Genomic DNA, 19,514 nt, shown 5'->3' on the forward strand with positions numbered 1-19,514 from the left:
CTCCTGAGGACAAGGGGAAAGCCGGTGCCGCGCGCCCGCCTGGCCGCCCTCCCCGCCCGCCGCCCGCCGCCCGCCGCCCGCCCCGAGCCCCGGGCTCCGCGGAATCCAGGTCAGGACTGGCCGCCGAGCCGGGAGCGCCGCGGGGCGCCGGCCCTCGGGTGCGTGGCCGCGGGCGAGGGCGGGCGGGCTGGTGCCGTGGGCCCCCGGGGCGCCGGGGCCGCGAGGCGCAGGTCCGCTGCCCGCGGCTGCTCGGGACGCGATCTGAAAATCCCCCCTCGGCGCGCGAGGATAAATATGCGCGGCTTGTCATTCGGTGCGGCTCCCTGGCTCCCAGCTGATAGGGTGACGTCCGCTTGGGAGGCTTGGAGATTGGCTTTTTGATTTGGCTTCTTGCTGCAGCTTAATGGGCAAAGCTCGCGGCTCGCCCAGAAACCAGCCCCTCGGCGCGTCCCCTCCGCGGTGACGGGTGCCAGGCGGAGAGCGGAGCGCGCGCCCAGCCCCGGGAAAGCCCCGGCGACGCGGCCGCGAGCCGGGGTCCCTCGGAGCCGCCAGGGCGCGCCGGGCCGCCCGCCTGCCCGCCCCTCCCGGCAGGGATCCCCCCGCCCCCCGCGCTGCCGGTGCCCGGGACTCCGGGCCTCCCCGGGCTCAGTCCCGAGCCCCCGCCCCGGCCCGGGCTCCTGCGGGGGTCCTCGGGGGGGGCTCTCCCCGGTCCTCCCCAGGCCCCCCCCGCTGAAGGCTGCGAGCCCGGGAGCCCCGCGGGCGGCGGCGGCCGCCGACTGACATGCCCCCGACGCGGCTGCGGCCGGCGGGCAGCCCGCGGGGGCGATGAGCCTCTGCGGCCGCTGAGCAGCCGGGCGGCGGGGCGTCGCGCACCTCCCCCCCGACTTGGCCACTCCGCTCCGGAGACCGGGAGGAAACGGTGAGTAATGGGGTGAGCCTCCTGCCCCTCCCCCGCAGCGGGCGGCCGGGGCTGGGGGCTTGGGATGCCCCCGGAGGGTTCCCGCTGGCGAATGCTGGTGTTAATTAAGTTATTTCTCAAGATCATTCACACAAGCTGCCTTCCCGTGGGTTTCGTGCCCCGAGAGGTGGGGGGAGGGCGCCTCGGAAACTGGACGTTTTGTCTGCGGAGCTGGGGGGGGCACTGGCAGTGTCTGGGGGGCATCGGGGGGGGCGCAGACCCAGGCGCCGGGCGTGTGTGTGCGCTCGGGCGGCGGGTGCGCACCCGGGAGGCTGGCGCTGCGGCGCGGGCGGGCGGCACGGGGGCCGGGGTGCGGGCGGTGCTCCCGGGGCTGCGAGTGCCCGCGGGGGTCGGGGGCTCGGAGCGAGCGCGTTACCCCGCGGCGCGCGCCCGCCCGCCCGCGCACACACACACACACACACACACACACACGCGCGCGCGCGCGCGCCCAAGCCCGGGACTCCGGCGCGGCGGGTCGGGAACTGCAGCCCAGGCGCACCGGCCCGCCGTGGCCCAGGGGGCCGGGAGAGGGAGGGGTTCTCGGGGCCCGCGCCCTCCCGACCGCGGGGGTCCGGGCGGGCCTCGGCCGGGTGGGGAGACCCATCCCCGCCACCCTCCCCAGCACACACACGCACACACACTCACGGGCGCACACAGGCCCCCACTCGGAGGCTTAGCGCTGCTCTGCAGACCCGGCCTGACCTGCCCCCAGGACCCGAGCCCCTGGGGAAGACGAAGAAAGCGATTTGCTCCGGGGGGTGGGGGGGGGGAGGAAGCGGTTTTTCGTCTTTATTCATTGAGTTTTATTTTTAACCGTGGAGGGAGTGAAGGGGGGTGGTTAAATAGAACAAATGTCTTTAATGCAGTGCCATAAATTTACCCGCTTGCTGCCCGCCTCTCCCTCCCTCCCTCCCTCTCTCTCTCTCTCCTCCCTCCCCCTCTCTCTCTCTCTCTCTCACTTATCTTTTCTGGCGACTAAAAAACCCTAAACGTTTGCTGGTTCAGTCTCCTGGGCAGAGGGTTGTAATTGGGGCAGGTTCTCAGAAAGGCAGGCTGCGAAGCCCTGAGCTCCCCGGTGGTCAAGAAACACCCCGAGCGAGGGCCTTGTGGGTACGTGATGGGCACGCAGCCGGCCTGGCCTACTGGTGGGGCACCGAAAGGGAAGCCTCCGGGCCTCTGGCGACCTGGTGACTTGCAGCCGCCTGTGATTAATCTTCCACAGCTGTTGTGCCCCATCCACTTGAGCTGAGCTCTTGTTTACCTCGATTTTCAAATATAGCTGCTGCGCCATGCTCTTCCTGAAATAGGGGATCGGAGCACTCCATAGGGGCGCCGGCCTCCTGCTGGCTTCTTCTTTTTAACCGGCTGGCAAGTTTGAGAGGAACCTGCCTTTTCATGCCTTGCGGTCCCTCACGGGAGGGGGGGATGGTTGATCCCAGAGCTTAGGGTGCCATGCGTGGTGTGGGCTGATCACCCCAGCTCCTCATTGCCATCTACGATTCCTTTACGCAGTCCCCACACACATGTCCACTCCCTAACCTTTTTTCTAAAATAAAATATGGATGTTGGATTGAGAAGAAGCAGATGGGGCCTGCAGATCTGAACTTGAAATCGTTCTTGAACTTCATGGAGACGGAAAGGCTATTCATGCAGTTTTCTGTACTTGGAATGCTTTCTTGTTCTTCCAACACCTCTAAACTCCAACCCCATTCTTGTCAAATGTAGTCCTGTTCTCCTTCCAGCTCTTAGGTCATTGGTTACTTCCTCAAGGAAGCCTTCTATACCTTCTCTGACTGGGCCAGAACCTCTGGGCACTTATAACCTGAGCCTATTGTTTTGAAGTAATTTAAAGATGCATATTAAATTTACTTATGTGATCGAGTAATGCTAGTCCCACCTCTAGACAGTCAGCTCCATGGAAGGAGGGAACATAGCTGTTGTCCTTTCACAGTGTATCTGCGGGGCCTAGCACCAGCGCTCAGGAAATACTGGATGAAGAATGAACTCGGAAGGGCCAAGTTATCCATCCTCTCTGCTCTGCTCCTCTGATCTCCACTTTGGCATTTGCTGTACTGCCTTCCAGTCAGAGAAGAAAGAACGGAGTTATCAAACTGACCCTGTAAAAACCATTTCCTTCCTTTCAGCTCCTTCCTGATCTGGAATGCTGAGGCTGAGGGAGTGTGCTCTCGCCCCATCCCTGCCCCGTTCCTGTGCCAGGTGGCACCTTGTATAGTCTCTGGGCATGGTTGCTGGGATTGTCCATGGGTAGTGACTGGGGGCATTGTTCCTTGGCCTGAGTGGTCCAGTCACTGCTCACAATCTGGATTTGGGGGAACATGTCCCGAATCTTGGCTTTTCTTTAAGCTACCATGATTGGGTAAGAAGAGAGGGTAACCTCCTTTTCACTCAGCCTGGTTCTTTTGCATTAGAGGCTCAAATATCCGGTGAGGCTCAGTCAGCTATTTATTCAATAATATTCCACAACAACTTACTGTGCCAAGCATTTGCTGGGTATAGAGGCAAATAAAATAGAATGGTCCTTTTCCTCAAACATACATGCATTCCAGCGGGGACAATCAGCTAGTGATTCCTTTCAGTGGAGGGTAAATCCCGGGTACAGTGGAAGCATGTAGAGAGATCACCTCTCCATAGGGGCTTCAAGAGGACTTCTAGGGACAGCTAATCCTACCAAGAAAGGATGAATAGGGGTTGGCTTTGGTGGAAGTGAGGAGGGGGAGTGGGGAGAAAGGGTTGGGACAGAAGGGATCCACATGCAAACATAACGTGGATAAAGGCTCTTCCAAATGATTGAAGACAGAGGGTACAGTTCCAGGGAAGAAGTCTGGAGGACTCTAGGGGCCAAACCTACAAGGGCTGGTACTCCATGCCAAGGATTTTCACTGTTTCCACTGGGGGTTTAGGAAATGAACAGTCAGATTAGCATTTGAGAAGGTATGTTGAGACTGGAATATAGGGAGAGAGATGGAGGTGAGGAGTTGGGAGGCCGTGAAGCCCAGTGCATCCTCTGGGTGGCCTAAGAGGGTGGGTTCCTCTTTCAGTTTTAGTGTAGATACCAGAGCTGCTCTTTTAGGAAGATGTTCCACCATTTTCTTTAATGAGATTGGCTTGAGTTTGGTTGTCTGTGTTTTGAATGCGCACTCTAAACCCAGTGCTACACAGGGTACCTGTCTAAAAGGGAAAAGGAAAAAATGGCTCCAGCAGGTGTAAGACACTTTCTAGCCTACTGAGCTGCAGAGCAAGGTAAACCCCCAAAGATCTGAGACTCCAAAGACTGGGGAAGGTCTCAAGAAGGAGCCCGGATGGGTAAGAATGGATTTAGATCCATGTTTGGATCCATAGCGATTATTGAGCAAGACATTTAGACAGGAAGAATCACATGTGTTTGTATATGCATATGTGTAGTTTTTGATAATGTGGAGAGTGAATAAAGGCTAATTCCAGAATCAAGCATATTTGGATATGCTACACAGAGTCACGTCTACTGAGGCGACAGTTCTATTTCATCCTGGATGAAATTTTCTGCTTTGATACTTGGAATGACAAATAATGCTTTCCTGGTTGTATGGCAGGAGGACTGGGTCATGTGGGGCCTGAATCTGGAAGTGGGACTGGAAACTATAATCCTGCCCTGGCTTCCCCGTGGTAATTTCCTCATTGCTTGCGAGGAGAGGACCTCAGGGTAATACAGGGTAATGTTCCCCCTAGAGAATGAAGCCAAATAGCGTGCACCCTGATCTCCCCCCACTTTGTTCCTCCTCCTCTCCTGGCACTGGCCTCAGAGTAAAAAAGATCTCTGTTCCCCTTGGGCACAGAGCCCAGGGGCAACCCCGGCTCTGTGGTCATCATCGTCCAGGCTTTCATGCTTTCCCCTCCAGCACTGGATCCCCCCTCAACTGTAAGCAGGCTCAGCAGGCCCCAGCCTAAAAAGGACGTCCTCTGTCTAACTCCTACGCCTTCACGTTCCCTTTCCATGCAGCTTTCACCAAACTCTTGAGCTTCTAGAGTAAACATCTGTCTCCGTTTTGCCACCACTCATGCATTCGTTTAGCCCCAAGCTTTCCCACGTTTCTCTACCTTCTGCCCAACTGTCACCCACCAAGGAAATCTCATCTCCCTGAATGTAATATCTGGTTTCTGATCCCTCCCCTGCCCCTCTGCCCCCTGCCAGAGAAGATTGACTGTTAGCTCCAGAAACTTTCCCCCTCTTGGCTCTCCGGGACCCACAGCTCTCCACGTGGTCGCCCCTTCTACCTCCTCTCCAGGAGTCTCTCCTTCCTCCTGCTGTCCCCTTCTCCACTGCCCCTTGGCGCACTGCCTCGTGGTTTGTGCTGTGCCTGCGACTCCTCCGTCACTGTAGCTCTCCAAGCCCCGTGTCTTGTTTCCAGCCACTCACACAATATTTCCGACAAGATGTCCCCTCAGCTCCTCAAGTTGAGTTTCTACTAAACTGACATCGCCTTTGTCCTCTTAGGAGCTACTTTTCTTGACTTCTCACTTTCTGTGGATGGCTCCAGTCAACTTCTGGTCACTTGGGCAAAAATCCCCGAGTTTATCTTTGACTCCTCTGCTTCATCCCTGAATATTGCTGCTGTCGATTAAGTCCACCCCCACCTTCTCTATTCCTCCCACCAGCACCTGAATGCATTTGATCACCTCTTAAAAAATCGTCATGATAACAGTGATAGTTGTTGTTAACAGCAGCCAACATTTGTGCCTTTACCACCTGTTAGCTACCCTGTTGCAAAGTGCTTTTCATTGATTTTCTCATTCAGTCTTTACCATCGCCCTATCAAGTAGTTGCTATTATTATCATCCTGAATAAATTAGCTTTCTAATGTCTTCCCGGCTTCAACCTCTTGGTCCTTCAATTCATGTTAAGACGGGTACAAGATCCCCCCGCTAAAACACCCTTCTGGGCCTGTCATTTTCCTTCACAGAAACCTTGCAGGGCCTCCCATGTTTGGCAGCTGTCCCCCTGCCTGCACTCAGAGCCCTCCGTGGCCTGAGCCAAGGTTCACGTCTTATGGGTCCTGTGTAGGCACCTCCATAAACTTGTCCTTTCCTCTTCTGTGCCTTTGTTCACAGTTTACCTTTCACTGAGAAGCCTACTCGCCCCTCGGTGTTCAATTCAAGTGCTTCTTCCTGAGGGGAGCTCCAATGGAGAGCCACCCCTTCCTCTGAATTTTGATAACACGGTCTCTGTTTTTCGTGAGGCCCTTAGACTTACTGAAATGGAGGTGTGTTGCTTTCTTTTTTTTTTAAGACTTTATTTATTTATTAATGAGAGACACAGAGAGAGAGAGTGAGAGAGAGAGGCAGAGACACAGGCAGAGGGAGAAGCAGGCTCCATGGAGGGAGCCCGACGTGGGACTCGATCCCGGGACCCCAGGATCATGCCCTGGGCTGAAGGTGGCGCTAAACCGCTGAGCCACCCGGGCTGCCCTGTTGCTTTGTTTTTGCACATGGTCTTGCCACCCCTCTGGGACCAAGTGCTTTCTCTCTCCCAGGCTCTGTCACGTGATACTTGAGAAATGAAGGAGTGAATAAATGAATAACCTTCCTCATTTTTGAGGTTGGTGAAACAAGGTCAAGAAAGGGGATCTGCACCATTTATCATTAAAGAAGCCAGTGGTGGAGTCAAAAACCAAACTAGGAGCAGGCAACGTGGTGTAACAGAAGAAGCATTGAACTGTAGAAGTTTAGGTGTTAGTTCTTATCTGACGACTGCAGGCAAGACCCACTCCACTCTGTGGGCCTTCAATTTCTTATCCATCAGAAAGGGTTACGTTGGATGTGTTGACTTTTAAGCTACCCCCTTGGCCTGACAATTCTATATCCTGTGAGGCTTGTTCCACACCCTATAGATCGCCTCCTACTGAGAATACTTTTAGTTCTGACAGTATCTTTCATTTCAGAACCTTCTAGTTACAAGTTGAAGCCTCCAGTGTGTCTTATCACATGGGGTTTCTAGAGATCAGCATGGGCAGCCAACTGAACTCTCTGGATGCGTGGCCTACACAGTACCCTGAGCTGGTGGAGTGCTCTGGTGGCCCTGGGTTGGCACTCCTGCTTGGAGTCACCTCCCACTACAGCACTCTAGGGCATTCACAGAATGACTGGTACTGCTCTAGACCTCACGTGCTTCAGCCAGTCTAGTCTCAGCCCTTGCACTGCTCCCCTTATTTAGAGCCATGTAGACTCTGTTGAGAATCTATGGGGGACTACTTTGCTCAGCAGCTTTCCAGAGGCTGTGCCCACCCCCTGCCACACAAGCATTTTCTCTCCCCTGTGAGACTGGAAGAATCATGTTGAGCCCCTCAGGAAGACCTAATGAGGGAGTCATCCTCTAGGGGAATCCTTAGAGGAGTGAGGAGAGTGCACAGCTGCCCCCAGTCCTGAGTCTGCCCCTGGCACCCTCTTGTTGAAGGAGGGCCCAGGGTGTCCTATTGCTGATTGTACAAGAGAATCCCCCAGTCATAGCTCAGAGAGATGACTTTGACTGCTTGCCAGAGCCCCTTTGTTCTCTATTCAGGCAATGATATGATTTAATTCCACATTTCAACATTGGAAAATTAAGAGAAATTAAATGGCATTAAAATAAATCAGGCTCCTGGAGAAGGAGCCGAGGCAAAGGTACATAAAGGCAGCTAATCACCAGCTTTCTCTTGATGGGCAGGTAACAGGGCAGGGGGATGGCAGCCCTCTCTGTGGGTGACCTGAAAGATAAGGCCCAGGTGGCTTTCTCTGGGAAACAGAGAGGGGCAGGAGCAATACCTCCTCAGAGCTCCCTGGGCTCCTCATTCCCTTGGCCCAGCCCTGACAGGGGGGCGTTTTCTCTTTCTCATTTCTGAAATGATAGTCCTTTAGGCTTGGTGGAAGGAGACCTCTGGCAGCCCTAGGACTAAGGTTTGGTTCTGGCTCCATTATCAATTGGCAGAGAGATTCTTGGCATTTAACTGAGTGAGCCACATGGTTTCATCTGTATGAACATCCTCACAAAAGGATTACATGAGTCCAGGTGAGTGAGGAGGGAGGCTTTGTAGACTATTGGCACATAGCATTGCTTAAGATTTGTTGAATGAATGATGCACTCTAAATGTTGCTAATTATTATGCCTCACACTGTGGGTAGGGTGCCAATGAGGGGGCCATGGCACGGAGTAGGAATCATGTTAGAAGCAACGTTGGGACTGCTGTCTAAACACTGCGTGCTCTTGTTCTTCTGCAGGGAGGAAACAGACTGCTCTCTGAGGTCCGTGGCTTTAACCATTTACCTCTCTACCAGCCGGCTTCCCAGGAAGTTGGTAGTCCCCCTCACTGGTACCTCTGTCCCATATCACTTAATCCTGTAGAGGCAGCATGGATCCACTCAGCAAATATGACACTCACCCTGCCAGGCACTTGTCGAGGCCCTGAGAATACTATGATCAAGAAGGTGAACCGGAAGGACAAGGTTCCAGCTACCACGGGGTTTATGGTCTATGATAAACCAGTAAACAGACAAACAGAAACAACGAAAACTTCAGCAAGTGATGTGTACTCTAAAGAAAATGAACAGCAGTGTGCCAGAGTGCTGACGGGGGGTAGGGGGTGGGGGGGGCGGGGGGCTGGGATCACGTTCAGGTAAGATGAGGGGGCAAGCCTCTGAGAAGCTGGCATCTGAGACCTGATTGAAATGAGAAAGTGACCTATGGGGATCTTTAGGGTAAGGGTGTTCCAAGGCAAGAGAAGAGTAAATGCAAAGGTCCTAGGGCAGGTGCGTTCTAGGAACTTTAGAGAGCGCCACCTTAGCTAGAGTGGAGTTAGGCAGGGGTGAAACAGAGTGGTGGGAGTGCAGGGCAGTAGTTAGAAGCTGAAGTCAGTAAGGGGGTGAGGAGTTCTGCAGGAAGAGGAGGTTGCCAAGGATGACAGGGTCTGATTTAGATTTTTTTTTTTTTAAAGACATTTTTGGCTGTCTTGTGGAAAGTAGACTATAAGAGAAGGGGCAAGATTGGCAACTGTTGCAGGATTCCAGGCAAGAGAGAGAGCATATTGAAATCTCCAGTAGCTAGAACACACTGTGACACCTAATTGCCACTCAATACATTTGAGAACACATCCGGGCAGAAGTGAAACTTACAATCATAGGCACCTAGTAAATGCTCGACAAATGCTTCTTTCGCGAATCAATGAGCAGAATCTGGCTTTCTTGTAGTCACTCTAGGGCATGAGTTCCTCACAATATTTTGGATCTTTTAAAGAGACTTAATTTGAGAGTCTGGGTGGCTCACTTGGTTAAGCGGCTGCCTTTGGCCCCATTCATGATCCCAGGATCCTGGGTAGAGCCCCACATTGGGCTCCCTGCGCAGCGGGGAGTCTGTGCCCCTCCCTTGCTTGTGCTTTCTCTCTCAAATAAGTAAAAATAAAAATACTTTGAATCATCTTAGTTAGCAGTATTTCGGAGAGGCAATATGTCCATGAGTTCATTTTTCCTCTGTGACGCTGCATAAGTTCCTTTGGGATAGACGTGAGAAATCAACTCCACTGCTTCTGTGATGCTCTCAGCCAGAGCACAGAAATCCCCAAACCCTTTGCTCTCATCTAGATTCAGATCTGGTGTGCTTCTCGATGCACTGGTCCATGGCAGGGACCAGACCTGCTTCATCGCTGCATCTCCAGAGCTGATCACAGTCTGGACAATCAACAGATGGGTATCATGTTGAGTAGACTGGGGAGTACTTGGGTGCTTTGGTGGAATTCCAGGGTTTTCCTGCTCTTCCTGGAGAGCCCAGAACTCTCGCTGGCCCCATTGACTACAGGATGTCCCTAAAGCAACACATGTATCTAAGTTCAGCAGGTTTTATGTTGATTCCTTGGGCTTTCATGGCATTGGGTCTGGAGATCCCTGACGCAGGAGGACCTTTGCAGGGCCAGCAGGAGAACCAACGTGCCTGATGTGGTTTGGTCATTGCTGTGCCTCTTCATTCTTCTTTCACCATCCTCCGCTGTTTTTGGTTGGTCTCCAAAACCTATTAATTCTACTTCTGAAAGAGCTCACAAATCCGCACCTTCCACCGCTGGCCCACTGTCGCTGCAACTATCTGTTCAGATTCCGGTTCCATCACACTCAGATGCTGGGAGAGCCTCTGGACTAGTCTTCCTGCTCTGGTCTTGCCTTGTTCTGGTTCACCCACCTGGTTTCCCTGTTGCTATCACATTATGTCTCCTATCCAAAGGAAAAATGTCAGTCTTGTCCCTCTCATGATTCACACTTTCACTGTCTCCTGGCTGCCCCCAGAATGATGCTCTAAGTCGTTGGCTGGGTGTATGAGGCCTTTTATGAGCTATTCCTCACTTACCTCTGCAGCTTCTGTCGAGTGCCCTGTCCTTCTGCCACACTGCTCCCCCTTCTTTGAGCACACACTGCTCGTTCAGGCTGCCATGCTCTTTAGCATGGGCTTTCTGTTATTTATTTGAGATGCATTGGCTCCCGCCCAGTGAACTCCTGTTCATTCTTCAAATCCTACATCTATAGTGGCTTGGTTCATGAAACCGGCCCTGACGATTGCAGACAGCATTAGGCCTTCCTTCCTCTGTGCTCTCTTGGCAACTTGCACATACTTCCATGTCCAGCACTTGTTTTGTTGTGACTATTTGATTTTCTGTCACTGTTCCCCAGTGAAGTGGGTACTCCTCAAAGGGGATTATTTTTTGTTCATACTACTCAAACTTGGAAAAACCTTGCTCACAGCATCCCTGACAGATGGGATGCTCCATTTGAACACTGCCAAGCGTGGGAGAAATCACTGGATATTATGCCTTCTTTTTTTTGCCATTTTTTCAATGTATCTATTCATTCAGTAAATACACACTGAGTAACTACTATATGCCAGGCACTGAGATAGGCACTGGGGATACAGAAATACCAAACTGATAAAAATTCCTACCCTCTAGGAACTTTTATTTTTTTTTTTATGTGTGCAAAAAAAATGGAGTGGGTACAAATCAGAGTAACTTCCTCACCTTAATTCTGGGTGGCAGTCAACCTGTGACACATAGACTGGGTTTCATTCGAATGCATGCATGCATGAATGAATGAGCAGACTAAGAGATAAGGAGGAAAAGTGTGGACAAATCAACTGAAGCTCTCATCACTAGAAGGGAAAATAATTAGAAACCTGTTCTGCTGAAATGGATGAGTAGCATCATTTTCCTATGAAGATAAGGTAACTCTGGATCTTTTAAATTTCCTTAGTAAAAGTGTAAACCAAGCAGACAGCAGGTTTAGGGAGAAACAAAGGGAAAAATCTACTTGTATGAGTCGGCATATCCTTGGCAAGGTTTGAAAGTGAAAGTCCAGGAGTATGGGATATTTGTCCAGAACATAGAAAGACTTTTTGATACCCATTGTGAGTCAGCTCACCATACACTAAGACTTCTTCTCCTAGCCAAAGAAAGTCTCTAATGATTAGAATTACTGAGATGCAAGTATCATAGTCAGGCTGCATCCCTTCTCTTCTCTTCTAGGATTTTCAACCTTGGCTGTACCTCAAAACCAGGTAAGGAACTTTTAAGAAATGTAGATATCTGGACTCCACTCCCAGAGAGTCCAAAACTTAGGTCTGGAGCAGGATTTAGGTGTCTGTATTTTTTTAAAACTCCAAAGTTATTCTAATGCACAGTGCTCTCCAGCATGTAATCCTAGTTTCATTCCTGCCTCTGGCTTGGGGGGTTACTTAGAGGCAGTTGTAGTTCTAGCAGTGGGAGGAGCAGAACTTAAGTGGACAGAGCTTCTCCTCTTCCTATCTGGCCCACTCTCATTGTTTGTGACTCCCTAGATCTGTCACAGACTTGCAGAGAGCAAAAATCCTTGAGCCTCCACAGAGTCTGGTAAGCCTTAGAATCGTAGAATCAGTGAGCTTTTGAGCCATAGAATTTTAGAGGCAGAGAGGATATCAGAGGTCAGGTCCAACCTCATAGCCCTATCAATAGAGTTTCACTGAGTGTGACCACTTGTCCTAAAATAAAAATAAAAATAAAAATAAAAATAAAAATAAAAATAAAGCTTCTCAATATTGAGTTGAGATTCTTCTGGGAATTTCCATAAAAGTGTGGAAGATGGACACATACACAGATAAGCCCAGGTCAATGTAAAAGTGCTTCAGTGGCGGTCAGAGTGCTACAGGAACACAGAAGACTAACTGAGTCATTTTGAAGCTAGAGGAAGACGGCATTGTCAAGGAAAGTTTTCCAAAGGCGGTAGAGGTTTCTGGGACCTTAAGGTTCTTGACATAAGGGCTCCAGATTCCTACTCTACTCTCCCACCATCCCTTTCATCCCTTGAGGTTGGAAAGCAGATTTTGGCACTTGACAGACCAAATTTCATAGCCCAGCTGTGCTACTTGCTCATCTAGTGGACTTTGGGTAGGTTATTAATCTTTGAGCCCAAGTCCCCTCATTTCTCACACAGATAATAATATCTGTCTCATTGTGGGGTGCTTCGGTATTAATAGCAGCCATAAAAGTGCTTACTGCAATGCTGGCTGTAGGGTAGGTGCTTGATGAATAGATATGGTTATTGTTTTTGTTGTCATTTAAAAAATGGTTTATATAAAGCACAAGGAGCCTAAGACCTGCTGCTCCTCAACACTAACCAGGGGGCTTCCTCTTCTGGTGTGATAGTGCCTAGGAAAATGTCAGCAGGGTTCCATGAACTTACCCTATGGTTTGGATGTTATTAAGGATCTGAGGGACTTCTAGGGAAGGCAAATATGACCATCTCATGAGACAGGAGAAGCAAGAACGGTAAAATGCCGTCTCACGCACTTCTGCAAGATTCTCTGTATTATAAAGCCATGCTGCATTGCAGCCCTGCCCACATGGTTTGAAGCACCTGTGCAGTGGCCTGAGAGCTCAGAGCAGCACAAGAAAAAGATATTACTTCCTGGGACATCATTATCATCAATTATTCCTGTAATTACTTATTTGTCTCTATCCCTTATCAGAAGATAAACTCTGTGAGGTTGAGGATGTGGCGTAGCTCATTCATGGCCATACTCCTAATCACTAGCAAAGTGCTTGGCTCAGGATGGGCATCCAAAGAGTGGTTGTTTATAAAATGGATTTGATCTTGTGTGCATTTGGCAACTCCAGAAGGTAGGCTTTCCTTGACTTTTTCTTTCTTTCTCTTTCTTTCTTTTTCTTTCTTTCTTTCTTTCTTTCTTTCTTTCTTTCTTTCTTTCTTTCTTTCTTTCTTTTGTTTTATTTATTCATGAGAGACAGACAGAGAGACAGAGAGAGAGAGAGGCGAAACATAGGCAGAGGGAGAAGCAGGTTCCGTGCAGGGAGCTTGATGTGGGAGACTCGATCCCGGGTCTTCAGGATCATGCCCTGAGCTGAAGGCAGACGCTTAACCGCTGAGCCACCCAGGCATCCCTCCTTGACTTTTTCTTGGGTCCCTTTTCCTTCCATCCTTCCTTAACATACCCTCTTCTGCAGAGGGCTCCTGGGAGTCTGAATTCTGTGCCTGTTTCTCGCACTGTTTTGGGCCAAGCTAACTTGAATGTGTCTCTTCTGTTCCTTGTCTTTGGAGAGACAGGCCTGCCTGCAATCAGAGCATCTTTGTCTCAAAGGACCTATGGAGATCGTCCAACCCGACGTGAATTTTCTGGATGAGGAAGCTAATCCCCTGAGAGTCTCACTGACTCTAAGTTCTTACAGCTTGTGAAAAATGTTCTCACCTCCTGCTTTCAAATTTGGGGCTCTATCACTCATACCCCAGGCTGCCTTGGAGTATGGAGAGCCGCCAAGCTCATGGGGAGAACTGCACGTCCAGAAAAGCTTACCCCGTCCTTCCTGCACGCTTGCTCAAAGGGGACCCCCCAAACCCAGGGTACATACCAAGCCAGTGGTTGACAACTGTATGCCCTGGAGCTCGGCTGCCAGTACTCAAATGCTTCACTTTCTACTTACTGTGATTTTTTTAAAAGGTTTTATTTATTTATTCATGAGACACACACACACACACACACACACACAGAGAGAGAGAGAGGCAGAGACACAAGCAGAGGGAGAAGCAGGCTCCATGCAGGGAGCCCGATGTGGGACTCGATTTCGGGTCTCCAGGATCAGGCCCTGGGCTGAAGGCGGCGCTAAACTGCTGAGCCACCTGAGCTGCCCCTTACTGTGATTTCAGGCATATTACTTAATCTTTATGAGCTCAAATTGGCTTATCTGTAGAAACAGAGCATGATGATAATAGTACCTCCTTCACTATCAAGATTCAAAGAGGTAATAAGGAACAAAATCCAGCATCATTATGTTTTCCTCCTTGGATCCAAGTTCCTGTCGTGCCAATCAAAGTACTTAAGTGGCTGACGTCACATCTTTCCTATTGAGAGTGTGAGGGCTTTAGCTCCTGTGTGTCTGGGGAGCACTGCTACAGAGAGGACTCTGCACTGATGCATGTCCCCGTAGGGAAGTGCAGGAGAAGATGCAGTGGTCTTGTACTCCCGAGACACGTGGGATCCAGAGCAGCCTGGCTGCACAAAAAAGTTTCATGTAAATTGGCTGTGACGCCTGTGCAGGGGCCCAGATTTAGAAGCAGAGCAGGACAACTCTACCCAGGCTGGTGACAGGCCTGGAGCAGTGTTCCCATTGGAGAAAGTGGAGGGCGTAGCAGGAGGGAGGTTTGCTCAGTCTGGCCTGGTGGCACTGTTTTATTAATGATCTGGAAGAGCAGAGGAACAGTGACTTTAATTAAATTTGCCAGTGATATTAAAAGATCTCAGGAGCCACTGCTGAGGACACAGACACCTTGCAGATGGCCCCCCGGGGGTGTTCGGATAATAATCCGGGAAAGGGATGAGAGGCCATGGGCTGCACCGGGGCATTGGTTCAGCTGAGGAAGAGGAATGTGACATGGGGACAGAGGGTCATCATATGCAGCAAATACCCCAGGCCCATTCTCTTTAGCTGGATCTGTGCTGCTTCCGACAGACCTCTAACTGATCGTCCTGTTCCGGTCTTGTTCCTCTTATAGCCATCCTAAACCCTTTATCCAAACTGGTTTTTCTGAAATACAGATCAGACCATGTCACTCTCCTGCTTACAGTCCTGTCATTGGCTTTTCACTGCCCTTCAGATAAAATCCATCTTCTCAGCCTGGCATATAAGACTTGCCATGAATGGAGTCCCCCCTACATGTCCAGTCTTCGCCTCTCCTGCCTCGCGCTGAATTCCCTGTAGTCCCAGGCACACAGCAGGCTTTTGCATGTCTCCATATCTTTGCTTGGCCTATCCTTTTGACTCAAAAGTCTGTCTTCCTTCCTTCTCTTCCCTCCTCTTCCTTCCCCCTTCCTTCCCTTCCCTCTCCTTTTCATCTTCCCTTCCCTTTCCTCCTTTCCTCCTTTCCTCCCTCCCTCCCTCCCTCCCTCCCTTCCTTCCTTCCTTCCTTCCTTCCTTCCTTCCTTCCTTCCTTCCTTCCTTCCTTCCTTTCCTTCTTTTTGACTAAAGCTCACTCATGCTTGAAGACTCATTTCAAGGATCACTTCCTTCAGAACACCTCCCTGAATCCCCAGGCTGGCTCAGCGCCCTCCTCATGTGCCCAAACCATTCTGACCAAACCTTCACTTACTATAGTGAAAATGCCTATTTGTGCAGTTCTCCACCCCTGCTGGATTGTATCTTTGAGGGCAAAGCCTGTGTCTTACATTTCATTCTGCCCATCGACATCTAGTGCCAAGCCTGGCAAACCAACAGCTTTTGCTAATTTTGTCAAACTGAACTGATGGGAAGGAGAATGTCCAGGTGGCAGACCACATCAGGCAGCCGGGACACCCCAGGAAGGCTGGGAACTAGGCAGCTCTACCAAATGGTTAGTGTTTCATGGCAGGCTGGATGGGTCAGTCATGTTGCCTCTAAGTCTACAGAAAACTGGAAGTTGACAGGGGGCCATGGATATTCTACAACAAAGTAGGACACCTTAGTAAAACGGAGTGGTTAAAACCATAAATTTGATGTCACCTGCATGTGAGCTTCGGCTCTGCTACTTCCTTGCTTTATACTTTGATTAACTGACTTAATTAAGACTTAGTTCCCCAAAATGTAAAACAGGGATAAAAATAGTACTAATCTTATAGGATCATTATGAAAGTTAAATGAAGAAGTACCTAGCGTGATGCACACACCAAGCACTTATATGTTAGTGACTATTATTAATGTCTTCATTATTTGGGGTGGTCTTGGGGTTCTCAAGCTGAATCATATCCCTGAGTATGCCTTAGGGCTGATTACGAACCTTCTGGAACCACAGAAGATCATTTGGGTCTTAAAGGAGCTGGGTGGATCCCAAGTGGGTTGGAATCTGCCTCAATTTTGTCTGGGAAAAGGGTAACATCACAAAAAAGTGACCACTGGCCAGGTCATCAGCAGTGTCCACTCTCCTCCTAACATCTCAGGCAGAAACCATCGCCTGGTGGGGGCAGAAGGAACAACTTGGAATTCACAGGCTATTTTCTACCTTCAATTACAAGAACTCAGTGCAGGCACTTACTAGCCACCTTCTTTCCTTGTTTTCTTTCATCTTTTCCTTCAGTTCATTTGTTTTCTCTGTGTCTTTCTAAAGCGGCCCCTGATTCTGACCACCTGACAACATATTCCCCAAAATACCTGTTACCATAGATGTCTGCAAGATCTAGGTGAGTGAAGACCACGATCATCCTAATTCTCCTGCGGGGTAAGATAAGTGGGAGTCCTTGTGCCCTGTTGATCAGGATGACTCTACTACCTAAGTGTTCCATGTCCTTTGACTTCAGAAAGCCAGCCCTCGTCCCTAACCTGTGGATGGCCCACCCCCTTCCAGTTGGCTGATCCATGCAGCTGCCACCTCGTGTCACCATGTTGGCTCCTGATCAAATAGCTGCTCCAGCTGTGCCCACCTTCTGTCTCCTACTGCATGGGGCTTATTGGAATCCACAAAATGGAGGGTTTTCAGAGGTTAAGGCAAGGTGCCAAGATCCTTCTCTGTCCACATTTCTCCGATGCCAAACCTGTGAAGGGGGAAGGTCTCTGTTCATTGCAGATTATGAGACATTTCAGCCTTTGAACATGGATACTGAACAGCTTCAGCTGCCCCACTCTTCCAACATCCTCATAACCTCTTCTTTTCTGAGTGAGGTCAAAGCCCCAAGCACATGCTGTGATGACCCCCAGTACCTGGACCAAGGGGAATGTGGACCTCAGCACTTGGCTGCCATTCTGGGGAATATGAAACCAAATTAATCCAGCTCTTTGGAAAGGAGGCCTTCATGATTACAGTATGCATCAAGGCATACTGTGTCCTGGAGGGAATTTCTCTTTAGGTACAAGCCTTGGGGGTTTAAAAAGGTCATACATAGCCTCTCAAATCTAGTCAGGATTCATCTATGAGATGTCTCTATTTTTTTTTCTAAAGGAAATGGCTGTAATTCAAGTCATAAAGTGGCTTTAAAGAAGGCTGATGTCTGAGTGTATTAATCAGCTCAGGCGGCCATAACAAAATACCACAGACCGGGTAGTTTAAACAATAGAAATTTATTTTCTCACGGTTCTGGAGGCTGGAATGTCTGAGATCAAAGTGCTGGCCAATTCATTTTCTGGTGAGAGCTCTTTTCCTCACTTGCCTATGGCTACTTTCTCACCATGTGGCAGAGGGAGAATGCTCTCTCTCTTCCTCTTCTTATAAAGCCACCAGTCCTATCAGAGGAGGATGCACTCTTATACCCTTATTTAACTTTAATTATCTCCTAAAAGCCCTGTCTCCCAATACAGTCACACTGGGGTTTAGGGGTTCAACATATGAGTTGTGGGGAGGGGACACAATTCAGTTCATAGCCCCGAGGAAGCTTCCATAGTGGCTATGTTTATTTATTCTAAGAACAGACATTTACTGAGCACTTACCAATTGACTACTTAGGATACCACAATAAACAGAATAACTACCCTCTTTGCTTTCATTCACGGTTTAATGGCTAAAATAGACATTAATTTTATAATCCCACAAACAAACTTGTAACTTCAAAGTTTTATAAATGCCATAAAGGAAGAGTGTGATGAGAGGAACAGAGAAGGTTGACCATCTTTAAGAATGAGGGTAATTTTTTTTCTGGGACAGTGACACTAAAGCTGAGATCTAAAGCATTGTTAAGAGTGTGGGTGCCAAGAAGTACAAGTCATTTCATCATCATGGCTGATTTCATGTACAAAGGTCCTGAGGTGGAAAATAACTTGGTGTCATCCAGGGCCTGATATGAAGGCCATTGTTGCTAAAATGTGGTTAGAAGGAGAGGGGCAAAAAATAAAGGGGGAGAGGAGGAAGAAGGTAGCTTATGTGAGACTTTGCAGGTCACTCAGTAAAGAGTCTTTATATTAAGAATAAGAGGAAACTACTGAAGGAGTTCAAATAGGGAAGTGATAGTGTAGATTTGGAGTTTTTAGAAAAGGTGACTATTGCTGTGTAAGGAAATGAAGTGGGGAAAGGCAAGAATTGGAGTGGGGAGTTCAATGAGGAGGTCACTGCAGTAGATTCATGATGAAGGCTAATGGCAGCTGTGACAGTGCTAGGAGAGGTGGAAGGAGAGTCTAGGTGTTGGTGCTGGATGGACAAGGGACAGGAGCAAGAGGAAGGCCTGCAGATGTACACCCATTGTCTTGTGTGAGTAACTGGGTGGATGGCAGTGCCATTTTCTGAGATGGGAAGCAGTGGAGAGCAGGGACAGGACTTGGAACCCTGTAAGGTGTAGTACAGATAAAATTAACATTTTTAAAAGATTATTTGAGAGAGAGAGAGAGAGAGAGAGAGAACAAGCAGAGGGTACAGCAGACAGAGGGAGACAGGGAGAAGCAAGCTCCCTGCTGAGCAGGGAGCTTGATGTGGGGCTCAATCCCAGGACCCTGGGATCATGACCTGATTCGAAGGCAGATGCTTAATCTACTGAGCCACCCAGGTGCCCAGAAACTAGCATTCTTCTGTTACTAAAGTTAACGCACAGGGCTGTAGCAGAGGTAGAAAATGGGCAAAAAGCTTCTTTTTTAAAAAGCTGTAGCATGGTTATTTGCATTCTCATTGCATCTGAATGAGGTGAGTGCAAAGATGAATCCATAGATCCTGCTGAATTTCTTCCCATTCTCCTGAATTCATGTTCACCTCTTAGCAGTTTGAGGCCAGCAGATGGGGCTGCATTTCACCCCCAAATCTTGTCTACAGTTTAAAAAAATATATTCAAGAGCCACTTGAATGTTTTATTAATAGTGATTTCTATCACTTGGCCTTTTCAGCGTCTGGGTTTGGAATTGAGTGGCTGACTGATTTTCATCTTCCTGTAACTGACTGTCTCAAACGGTTTGTAAGCATGTTTTGCTGGAGGACGGAGGTGGCCATGGACCGGGCCTGGAGTACAGCTCATGGGGACCTCCGTTTAGCTATCTTGCAGGGAGCTTCCCTACACTATCCACCCTGATTTCCCAAGAAATGTCAGGATTACAGCTTGCCTGGACAAGTTTTGCATTCGGGGAGGGAG

The 19,514-nt window shown here is 49.6% G+C and overlaps 1 protein-coding gene across 4 annotated transcripts in view; it reads left to right on the top strand.

Annotated features, from left to right (window-relative positions):
• The first annotated feature begins 333 nt into the window (after positions 1-333).
• SLC8A3 (solute carrier family 8 member A3) overlaps positions 334-19,514 on the top strand; it is a 142,718-nt gene continuing 123,537 nt past the window's right edge. Inside the window, exons 1-2 of one of the 4 annotated variants that reach the window (XM_041759927.1) lie at positions 334-919; positions 16,583-16,655. The gene's annotated coding sequence lies outside the window, so the exon portion shown is untranslated. The remainder of the gene's footprint in view (positions 920-16,582; positions 16,656-19,514) is intronic. The other 3 variants (XM_041759930.1, XM_041759929.1, XM_041759928.1) reach the window with 3 other exon arrangements.

This window comes from Vulpes lagopus, chromosome 6 (assembly GCF_018345385.1).
Source record: "Vulpes lagopus strain Blue_001 chromosome 6, ASM1834538v1, whole genome shotgun sequence".
NCBI classification, from domain to species: Eukaryota; Metazoa; Chordata; class Mammalia; order Carnivora; family Canidae; genus Vulpes; species Vulpes lagopus.